Genomic DNA, 12,370 nt, shown 5'->3' on the forward strand with positions numbered 1-12,370 from the left:
CTACGGCTCGTTCCTGGCTCCGCCTCGCCGGGGTGGGGGAGGAGGGGTCCCTCCCCCCCGGCTCGGCGTCGCACTAACGCGGCAGTGCGCGCGTTTGACAGGCGCAGTGCGGTTAGTCTGTTTCCCTCCCCCCCCACACGCACTCACACACCCCTAAGATAGATAATGGGGGCAAGTCCATGCAAGGAAGATGTCTTAGTACAACTATGCCCCTCAATGCGGTGCTGGTTTCCCCCTAAAAAATATAAGATAATGGGGGCAAGTCCATACTAGGAAGATGTGTCAGTACAACTATGCCCCTCGATGCGGTGCGATGCGGGGGCAAGTCATGTTACGAACTCGCCTCCGCATGCGATCCCACGGCACGCCGCGTCGTCGCCTGCTACGGCTTGTTCCTGGTTCGGCCTCGCTTGGGGGGGGGGGAGGGGGGTCCTGAAACCCCCTCCCCATCCGGCTCGACCTCGCACTAATGTGGCAGTGCGATCGTTTGACAGGCGCAATGTGGTTATTCTGTCCCCCCCAACACACCCCACACAACCCTAAGATAAATAATGGGGGCATGTCCATGCAAGGAAGATGTGTCAGTACAACTATGCCCCTCGGTGCAGGGGCAAGCCATGTTACGGACTCGCCTCCGCATGCGACGTCGCGGCACGCCGCGTCGTCGCCTCCTACGACTCGTTTGACAGGTACAATGTGGTTATTCTGTTTCCCCCCACACGCACCCACACACCGCTAAGATATATAATGGGGCAAGTCCATACAAGGAAGATGTGTCAGTACAACTATGCCCCTCGGTGCGGGGCCAAGTCATGTTACAGACTCGCCTCCGCATGCGACGCCGCGGCACGCCGCGTTGTCGCCTGCTACGGCTCGTTTGACAGGCGCAGTGCGGTTATTCTGTTCCCCCCCACACGCACCCACACACCGCTAAGATAGATAATGGGGGCAAGTCCATACAAGGAAGATGTGTCAGTACAACTATGCCCCTCGGTGCGGTGCAGTGCGGGGTCAAGTCATGTTACGGACTCGTCTCCGCATGCGACATCGCAGCATGCCGCGTCGTCGCATGCTACGGCTCATTCCTGGCCCGGCCTCGCCGGGATGGGGGAGGGGGGTCCCGACCCCTCTCCTCCCGGCTCGGCGTCGCGCTAACGCGACAGTGTGCTCGTTTGACAGGCGCAGTGCGGTTAGTCTGTCCCCCCCACACGCACCCACACACCCCTAAGATATATAATGGGGGCAAGTCCATACAAGGAAGATGTGTCAATACAACTATGCCCCTCAGTGCGGTGCTGGTTTTTCCACTAAAAAAATATAAGATAATGCGGGAAAGTCCATACAAGGAAGATGTGTCAGTACAACTATGCCCCTCGGTGCGGTGTGGTGCGGGGGCAAGTCATCTTACGGACTCACCTCCGCATGCAACGCCGCGGCATGCCGCGTCGTTGCCGGGTTCGGCCTCGCGGGGGGGGGGGGGGTGGGGTGAGGGGGGTCCTTAACCCCCCTCCCCCATCCGGCTCGACCTCGCGCTAATGTGGCAGTGCAGTTATTCTGCCCCCCCCCCCCCAACACACACCCACACAACCCTAAGATAAACAATGGGGGCAAGTCCATGCAAGGAAGATGTGTCAGTACAACTATGCCCCTCGGTGCGGGGGCAAGCCATGTTACGGACTCGCCTCCGCATGCGACGTCGCGGCACGCCGCGTCGTCGCCTGCTACGGCTCGTTTGACAGGTGCAATGCGGTTATTCTGTTTCCCCCCACACGCACCCACACACCCCTATGATATATAATGGGGGCAAGTCCATACAAGGAAGATGTGTCAGTACAACTACGCCCCTCGGTGCGGGGGCAAGTCATGTTATGGACTCGCCTCCGCATGTGACGCCGCGGCACGCCGCGTCGTCGCCTGCTACGGCTCGTTTGATAGGCGCAGTGCGGTTATTCTGTCTCCCCCCACACGCACCCACACACCCCTAAGATAGATAATGGGGCAAGTCCATACAAGGAAGATGTGTCAGTACAACTATGCCCCTCGGTGCGGTGCAGTGCGGGGTCAAGTCATGTTACGGACTCGTCTCCGCGTGGGACGTCGCAGCACGCTGCGTCGTCGCATGCTACGGCTCATTCCTGGCTCGGCCTAGCCGGGATGGGGGAGGGGGTCCCGACCCCTCTCCCCCCTGGCTCGGCGTCGCGCTAACAAGACAGTGGACTCGTTTGACAGGGGCAGTGCGGTTAGTCTGTCCCCCCACACGCACCCGCACACCCCTAAGATAGATAAGGGGGGCAAGTCCATACAAGGAAGATGTGTCAGTATAGCTATGCCCCTCAGTGCGGTGCTGGTTTTTCCACTATAAATATAAGATAATGGGGGCAAGTCCATACAAGGAAGATGTGTCAGTACAACTATGCCCCTCGGTGCGGTGCCGTGCGGGGGCAAGTAATGTTACGGACTCACCTCCGCATGCGACACCGCGGCATGCCGCGTCGTTGCCTGCTATGGCTCGTTCCTAGCTCGGCCTCGCCGAGGGGGAGGGGGGTCCAGACCCCCCCTCCCCCATCTGGCTCGACCTCGCGCTAACGCGGCAGTGCGCTCGTTTAACACGCGCAATGCGGTTATTCTGCCCCCCACAACACGCACCCACACACCACTAAGATAGATAATGGGGGCAAGTCCATACAAGGAAGATTTGTCAGTACAACTATGCCCCTCGGTGCGGGGGCAAGTCATGTAATGGACTCGCCTCCACATGCGATGCCGCGGTACGCCACGTCGTCGCCTGCTATGGCTCGTTTGACAGGCACAATGCGGTTATTCTATTTCCCACCACACGCACCCACACACCCCTGAGATATATAATGGGGGCAAGTACATACAAGGAAGATGTGTCATTACAACTATGCCCCTCGGTGCGGGGGCAAGTCAAGTTACGGACGCGCCTCTGCATGCGACGCCGCGACATGCCGCGTCATCGCCTGCTACGGCTCGTTTGACAGGCGCAGTGCGGTTATTCTGTTTCCCCCCCACACGCACCCACACACCCCTAAGATAGATAATGGGGCCAAGTCCATACAAGTAAGATGTGTCGGTACAACTATGCCCCTCGGTGCGGTGCGGTGCGGGGGCAAGTCATGTTACGGACTCGCCTCCGCATGCGACGCCGCGGCACACTACGTCGTCGCCTGCTACGGCTCGTTCCTGGCTCGGCCTCGCACTAACGCGGCAATTCGCTCGTTTGACAGGCGCAGTGCGGTTATTCTGTTTCCACCCACAAGCACCCACACACCCCTAAGATAGATAATGGGGGCTAGTCCATACAAGAAAGATGTGTCAGTACAACTATGCCCCTCGGTGCGGTGCGGTGCGGGGGCAAGTCATGTTACTGACTCGCCTCTGCATGCAACTCCGCGGCACGCCGCGTCGTCGCTTGCTACGGCTTGTTCCTTGCTCGGCCTCACCGGGATGGGAGAGGGGGGTGACCCCCCTCCCCCCGGCTCGGCCTCGCGCTAACTCGGAAGTGCGCTTGTTTGACAGGCACAGTGCGGTTATTCTATTTCCCCCACACGCACCCACACACCCCTAAGATAGATAATGGGGCAAGTCCATACAAGGAAGATGTGTCGGTACAACTATGCCCCTCGATCCGGGGGAAAGTCATGCTACGGACTCGCCTCCGCATGCGATGCCGCGGCACGTCGCGTCGTCGCCTCCTACGGCTCATTCCTAGCTCGGCCTCGTCGGTTCGGAGGGGGTCCTGACCCCCCTCCTCCACCCGACTCGAGCTCGCGCTAACGCGGCAGTGTGCTCGTTTGACAGGCGCAGTGCGGTTATTCTGTCCCCCCAACATGCACCCACACACCCCTACGATAGATAATGGGGGCAAGTCCATACAAGGAAGATGTGTCAGTACAACTATGCCCCTCGGTGTGGGTGCAAGTCATGTTACGGACTCGCCTCCGCATGCGACGCCGCGGCACGCCGCGTCGTCGCCTGCTACGGCTTGTTTGACAGGCGCAATGCGGTTATTCTGTTTCCCCCCACACGCACCCACACACCCTTAATATATATAATGGGGACAAGTCCATACAAGGAAGATGTGTCAGTACAACTATGCCGCTCGGTGCGGGGGCAAGTCATGTTATGGACTCGCCTCCGCATGCGATGCCGCGGCACACCGCGTCGTCGCCTGCTACGGCTTGTTTGACAGGCGCGGTGCGGTTATTCTGTTTTCCCCCCAGACGCACCCACACACCCTAAGATAGATAATGGGGGCAAGTCCATACAAGGAAGATGTGTCAGTACAACTATGCCCCTCGGTGCGGTGCCGTGCGGGGGCAAGTAATGTTACGGACTCACCTCCGCATGTGACACCGCGGCATGCCGCGTCGTTGCCTGCTATGGCTCGTTCCTAGCTCGGCCTCGCCGAGGGGGAGGGGGGTCCTGACCCCCCCTCCCCCATCTGGCTCGACCTCGCGCTAACGCGGCAGTGCGCTCGTTTAACACGCGCAATGCGGTTATTCTGCCCCCCACAACACGCACCCACACACCACTAAGATAGATAATGGGGGCAAGTCCATACAAGGAAGATTTGTCAGTACAACTATGCCCCTCGGTGCGGGGGCAAGTCATGTAATGGACTCGCCTCCACATGCGATGCCGCGGTACGCCACGTCGTCGCCTGCTATGGCTCGTTTGACAGGCACAATGCGGTTATTCTGTTTCCCACCACACGCACCCACACACCCCTGAGATATATAATGGGGGCAAGTACATACAAGGAAGATGTGTCATTACAACTATGCCCCTCGGTGCGGGGGCAAGTCAAGTTACGGACGCGCCTCTGCATGCGACGCCGCGACATGCCGCGTCATCGCCTGCTACGGCTCGTTTGACAGGCGCAGTGCGGTTATTCTGTTTCCCCCCCACACGCACCCACACACCCCTAAGATAGATAATGGGGGCAAGTCCATACAAGTAAGATGTGTCGGTACAACTATGCCCCTCGGTGCGGTGCGGTGCGGGGGCAAGTCATGTTACGGACTCGCCTCCGCATGCGACGCCGCGGCACACTACGTCGTCGCCTGCTACGGCTCGTTCCTGGCTCGGCCTCGCACTAACGCGGCAATTCGCTCGTTTGACAGGCGCAGTGCGGTTATTCTGTTTCCACCCACAAGCACCCACACACCCCTAAGATAGATAATGGGGGCTAGTCCATACAAGAAAGATGTGTCAGTACAACTATGCCCCTCGGTGCGGTGCGGTGCGGGGGCAAGTCATGTTACTGACTCGCCTCTGCATGCAACTCCGCGGCATGCCGCGTCGTCGCTTGCTACGGCTTGTTCCTTGCTCGGCCTCACCGGGATGGGAGAGGGGGGTGACCCCCCTCCCCCCGGCTCGGCCTCGCGCTAACTCGGAAGTGCGCTTGTTTGACAGGCACAGTGCGGTTATTCTATTTCCCCCACACGCACCCACACACCCCTAAGATAGATAATGGGGCAAGTCCATACAAGGAAGATGTGTCGGTACAACTATGCCCCTCGATCCGGGGGAAAGTCATGCTACGGACTCGCCTCCGCATGCGATGCCGCGGCACGTCGCGTCGTCGCCTCCTACGGCTCATTCCTAGCTCGGCCTCGTCGGTTCGGAGGGGGTCCTGACCCCCCTCCTCCACCCGACTCGAGCTCGCGCTAACGCGGCAGTGTGCTCGTTTGACAGGCGCAGTGCGGTTATTCTGTCCCCCCAACATGCACCCACACACCCCTACGATAGATAATGGGGGCAAGTCCATACAAGGAAGATGTGTCAGTACAACTATGCCCCTCGGTGTGGGTGCAAGTCATGTTACGGACTCGCCTCCGCATGCGACGCCGCGGCACGCCGCGTCGTCGCCTGCTACGGCTTGTTTGACAGGCGCAATGCGGTTATTCTGTTTCCCCCCACACGCACCCACACACCCTTAATATATATAATGGGGACAAGTCCATACAAGGAAGATGTGTCAGTACAACTATGCCGCTCGGTGCGGGGGCAAGTCATGTTATGGACTCGCCTCCGCATGCGATGCCGCGGCACACCGCGTCGTCGCCTGCTACGGCTTGTTTGACAGGCGCGGTGCGGTTATTCTGTTTTCCCCCCAGACGCACCCACACACCCTAAGATAGATAATGGGGGCAAGTCCATACAAGGAAGATGTGTCAGTACAACTATGCCCCTCGGTGCGGGGGCAAGTCATGTTACAGACTCGCCTCCGCATGCGACGCCGCGGCACGAAACGTCGTCGCCTGCTACTGCTCGTTCCTGGCTCGGCCTCGCCGGGATGGGGGAGGGGGGTTCCGACCCCCCTCCCCCCCGGATCGGCCTCACGCTAACGCCGGAGTGCATTCGTTTGACCGGCGTAGTGCGGTTATTCTGTACCCCCACACGCACCCACACACCCCTAAGATAGATAATGGGGGCAAGTCCATACAAGTAAGATGTGTCAGTACAACTATGCCCCTCGGTGTGGTGCGGTGCAGGGGCAAGTCATGTTATGGACTCGCCTGCGCATGCGATATCGCGGCACGCCGCGTCGTCGCCTGCTATGGCTCGTTCCTAGCTCGGCCTCACCGGGATGGGGGAGGGGGCTCCCGGCTCGGCCTCGCGTTAACGCGGCGGTGCGCTCGTTTGATAGGCGCAGTGCAGTTATTCTGTTCCCCCCCACACACCCACACGCCCCTAAGATAGATAATGGGGGCAAGTCCATGCAAGGAAGATGTGTCAGTACAACTATGCCCCTCGGTGCGGGGGCAAGTCATGTTACGAACTAGCCTCCGCATGCGACGCCGTGGCATGCCGAGTGATCGCCTGCTACGACTCTTTCCTGGCCCGGCCTCGCCGGGATGGGGGAGGGGGTCCCTCCCCCCTCCCCCCAGCTCAGCCTCGAGCTAACGCGGAAGTGCACTCGTTTGACAGGCGCAGTGCGGTTATTCTGTCCCCCCAACACGCACCCACACACCCCTACGATAGATAATGGGAGCAAGTCCATACAAGGAAGATGTGTCAGTACAACTATGCCCCTCGGTGCGGGTGCAAGTCATGTTACGGACTTGCCTCCGCATGCGACGCCGCGGCACGCCGCGTCATCGCCTGCTACGGCTCGTTTGACAGGCGCAATGTGGTTATTCTGTTTCCCCCCACACGCACCCACGCACCCCTAAGATATATAATGGGGGCAAGTCCAGACAAGGAAGATGTGTCAGTACAACATTGCCCCTCGGTGCGGGGGCAAGTCATGTTATGGACTCGCCTCCGCATGCGATGCCGCGGCACGTCGCGTCGTCGCCTGCTACGGCTCGTTTGACACGCGCAGTGCGGTTATTCTGTTTCCCCCCACACGCACCCACACACCCCTAAGATAGATAATGGGGGCAAGTCCATACAAGGAAGATGTGTCAGTACAACTATGCCCCTCGGTGCGGGGGCATGTCATGTTACGGACTCGCCTCCGCATGCGACGCCGCGGCACGAAACGTCGTCGCCTGCTACTACTCATTCCTGGCTCGGCCTCGCGCTAACGCGGCTGTGCGTTCATTTGACAGGTGCAGTGCGGTTATTCTGTCCCCGTCACACGCACCCACACACCCCTCAGATAGATAATGGGGGCAAGTCCATACAAGTAAGATGTGTCTATTGGAAATATGCCCTAGAGGCAATAATAAAATGGTTATTATTGTATTTCCTTGTTCATGATAATTGTCTATTGTTCATGCTATAATTGTATTAACTGGAAACCGTAATACATGTGTGAATACATAGACCACAACATGTCCCTAGTAAGCCTCTAGTTGACTAGCTCGTTGATTAATAGATGGTTATGGTTTCCTGACCATGGACATTGGATGTCATTGATAACGGGATCACATCATTAGGAGAATGATGTGATGGACAATATCTAATCCTAAGCATAGCACAAGATTGTGTAGTTCGTTTGCTAAGAGCTTTTCTAATGTCAAGTATCATTTCCTTAGACCATGAGATTGTGCAACTCCCGGGTACCATAGGAACGCTTTGGCTGTACCAAACGTCACAACGTAACTGGGTGGCTATAAAGGTGCACTACAGGTATCTCCGAAAGTGTCTGTTGGGTTGGCACGAATCGAGACTGGGATTTGTCACTCCGTATGACGGAGAGGTATCTCTGGGCCCACTCGGTAATGCATCATCATAATGAGCTCAATGTGACTAATGAGTTTGCCACGGGATCATGCGTTACGGAACGAGTAAAGAGACTTGCCGGTAACGAGATTGAACAAGGTATAGGGATACCGACGATCGAATCTCGGGCAAGTAACATACCGATAGACAAAGGGAATTGTATACGGGATTGATTGTATCCCCGACATCGTGGTTCATCCGATGAGATCATCATGGAACATGTGGGAGCCAATATGGATATCTAGATCCCGCTATTGGTTATTGGCCGGAGAGGTGTCTCGGTCATGTCTGCATGGTTCCCGAACCCGTAGGGTCTACACACTTAAGGTTCGGTGACGCTAGGGTTGTTATGGGAAATAGTATGTGGTTACCGAAGGTTGTTCGGAGTCTCGGATGAGATCCGGACGTGATGAGGAACTCCGGAGTGGTCCGGAGGTGAAGATCGATATATTGGACGAAGGGTATTGGAGTCTGGAATTGTTCTGGGAGTACCGGGTGACGACCAACGTGACCGAAAGGTGTTTCGGAGGCCCCGGCAAGCGTTGGGGGGCCTTATGGGCCAAGGGGAAGGGGCAAACCAGCCCACTAAGGGGCTGTGCGCCCCTCCCAACCCCTCTCACGTAACCAGGAGAGGTGGAGGCGCCACCCCTATGGCAGCCGCCCCTCCCGGCTTGGGGTACAAGTTTCCTAGGGGGTGAGGGCGCCCAAACCCATCTAGGGTTTCCCCTGGCCGCCGCCTCCTCCTCTAGATCCATCTAGAGGGGCCGGCCCCCTCTCCCCTTCCCCCTATATATAGTGAGGGGTGGGAGGGCAGCCACACCCTTCCCTCGGCGCAGCCCTCTCCTCCTCCAAGTCCTCCTCCTCCGTAGTGCTTAGCGAAGCTCTGCCGGAGAACCACGAGCTCCATTGCCACCACGCTGTCGTGCTGCTGGAGTTCTCCCTCAACTTCTCCTCTCCCCTTGATGGATCAAGAAGGAGGAGACGTCCCGGGGCTGTATGTGTGTTGAACGCGGAGGCACCGTCCGTTCGGCGCTAGATCGGATCTTTCGCGATTTGAATCACCGCGAGTATGACTCCATCAACCGCGTTCTTGCAATGCTTCCGCTTAGCGATCTTCAAGGGTATGAAGATGCACTCCCTCTCTCTCGTTGCTAGCATCTCCTAGAGTGATCTTGGTGACACGTAGGAAAATTTTGAATTATTACTACGTTCCCCAACAGTGTCAGCACAACTATGCCCCTCGGTGTGGTGCGGTGCGGGGGCAACTCATGTTATGGACTCGCCACCGCATGCGATGTCGCGGCACGCCGCGTCGTCGCCTTCTATGGCCCGTTCCTAGCTCGACCTCACTGGGATGGGGGCGGGGGGGGGGGGGGGGTCCCGGCTCGGCCTCGCGCTAACGCAGCAGTGCGCTCGTTTGACAGGCGTAGTGCGGTTATTCTGTCCCCCCCACACACTCACATGCCCCTAAGATAGATAATGGGGGCAAGTCCATGCAAGGAAGATGTGTCAGTACAACTATGCCCCTCGGTGCGGTGCGGTGCGGGGGCAAGTCATGTTACGGACTAGCCTCCGCATGCGACGCCGCGGCATGCTGAGTCGTTGCCTGCTACGACTCGTTCCTGGCTCGTCCTCGCCGGGAAGGGGGAGCGCGGTCCCTCCCCCTCCCCCCCAGCTCAGCCTCGAGCTAACACAGAAGTGCACTCGTTTGAGAGGCGCAGTGCGGTTATTCTGTCCCCCCCAGAGGCACCCACACACCCCTAAGATAGATAATGGGGGAAGTCCATACAAGGAAGATGTGTCAGTACAACTATGCCCCTCGGTGTGGTGCTGGTATTTCCCCTAAAAAAATATAAGATAATGAGGGCACGTCCGTACAAGGAAGATGTGTCAGTACAACTATGCCCCTCGGTGCAGGGGCAAGGCATGTTACGGACTCGCCTCTGCATGCGACGCCGGGGCACGCCACGTCTTGGCCTGCTACGGCTTGTTCCTGGTTCGGCCTCGCCGGATGGGGGAGGGGGGGACCCTCCCCCTCCCCCACCCCCCCGACTCGGCCTCGCGCTAACGCGGCAGTGCGCTCGTTTGACAGGCGCATTGCGGTTATTCTGTCCCCCCCACACGCACCCACACACCCCTAAGATAGATAATGGGGGAAAGTCCATACAAGTAAGATTTCTCAGTACAACTATGCCCCTCGGTGCGGTGCGGTGCGGTGCGGGGGCAAGTCATGTTACGGACTCGCCTCCGCATGCGACACCGCGTCGTCGCCTGCTACGGCTCGTTCCTGGCTCGGCCACGCCTCGGGAGGAGGGGGTCCCGACCCCCCTACCCCATCCGGCTCGGCCTCGCGCTAACGCGGTAGTGCACTCATTTGACAATTGTAGTGCGGTTATTCTGTCCCCCCCCACACGCACCCACACACCCCTAAGATAGATAATGGGGGCAAGTCCATACAAGGAAGATGTGTCAGTACAACTATGCCCCTCGGTGCGGGGGCAAGTCATGTTACGGCATCGCCGCCGCATGCGACGCCGCAGCACGCCGCGTCATCGCCTGCTATGGCTCGTTTGACAGGCGCAGTGCGGTTATTCTGTTTCCCCCCACATGCACCCACACACCCCTAAGATAGATAATGGGGGCAAGTCCATACAAGTAAGAAGTGTGAGTACAACTATGCCCCTCGGTGCGGGGGCAAGTCATGTTACGGACTCGCCTCCGCATGCGACGCCGCGTCGTCGCCTGCTAGGGCTCGTTCCTGGCTCGGCCTCGCCGGGATGGGGGAGGGGGGTCCCGACCCCCCTTCCTCCTGGCTCGGCCTTGCGCTAACGCGACAGTGCGCTCGTTTGACAGGCGCAGTGCGGTTATTCTGTTTCCCCGTCCCCCACACACGCACCCACACACCCATAAGATAGATAATGGGGGCAAGTCCATACAAGAAGATGTGTCAATACAATTATGCCCCTCGGTGTCAAACGCCGCAGCACGCCGCATCGTTTCCTGCTACGGCTCGTTCCTGGCTCGGCCTCGCTGGGATGGGGGGGGTCCCGGCCCCCTCCCCCCGGCTCGGCCTCGCGCTAATTCGGCAGTGCGCTCTTTTGACAGGCGCAGTGCGGTTATTCTGTCCCCCCCACACGCACCTACACAACCCTAAGATAGATAATGGGGGCAAGTCCATACAAGGAAGATGTGTCAGTACAACTATGCCCCTTGGTGCGGCGCGGTGCGGGGGCAAGTCATGTTACGGACTCGCCTCCGCAAGCGACGCCGCGGCACGCCGCGTTGTCACCTGCTACGGCTCGTTCCTAGCTCGGCCTCGCCGAGATGGGGGGGGTCCCTCCCCCTCCCCCCTGGCTCGGCCTCGCGCTAACGCGGCAGTGCGCTCGTTTGACAGGCGTAGTGCGGTTATTCTATTTCCACCCACACGCACCCACACACCCCTAAGATAGATAATGGGGGCAAGTCCATACATGGAAGATGTGTCAGTACAACTATGCCCCACGGTGCGGTACGGTGCGGGGCAAGTCATGTGACGGACTCGCCTCCGCATGCGACGCCGCGGCACGCCGCATCGTCGCCTGCTACGGCTCGTTCCTGTCTGGGCCTCGCTGGGGGGGGGGGGGGTCCCGACCCCCCTCCTACATCCGGCTCGGTCTCGCGCTAACGCGGCAGTGCGCTCATTTTACAGGCGCAGTGCGGTTATTCTGTCCCCCCCACACGCACCCACACACCCCTAAGATAGGTAATGGGGGCAAGTCCGTACAAGGAAGATGTGTCAGTACAACTATGCCCCTCGGTGCGGTGCGGGGGCAAGTCATGTTACGGACTTGCCACGCACCCACGCACCCTAAAACAGATATATGTTCTTCAGTCCATACAAAAAATCGGCGAATCCTCGAAACAACCGACGAATCCTTTGTAAACAAGTCTGCGGGGGCCATACCACCAGGGCCCACAGGTCATGACAGAGGGCGAGCGCCGTGTATAAGCGCTCAGGTAAGTATTCAGAGGAGTTCGACCAGTGAGCCTCGGCTGCGCTTATAAACAGGTCTAGAGCCCCCTCGACTAGCGAGGTGGGACTAAATGTATAGTGCACGCGCACACCGCACTGCACAACCGCGCGAACTAGCTATCTGTGCCGAAAACAATGACTCCGGCGGATGGCCCAACA

The sequence above is a fragment of the Aegilops tauschii genome, chromosome 6 (assembly GCF_002575655.3).
Source record: "Aegilops tauschii subsp. strangulata cultivar AL8/78 chromosome 6, Aet v6.0, whole genome shotgun sequence".
Classification (NCBI taxonomy): Eukaryota; Viridiplantae; Streptophyta; class Magnoliopsida; order Poales; family Poaceae; genus Aegilops; species Aegilops tauschii.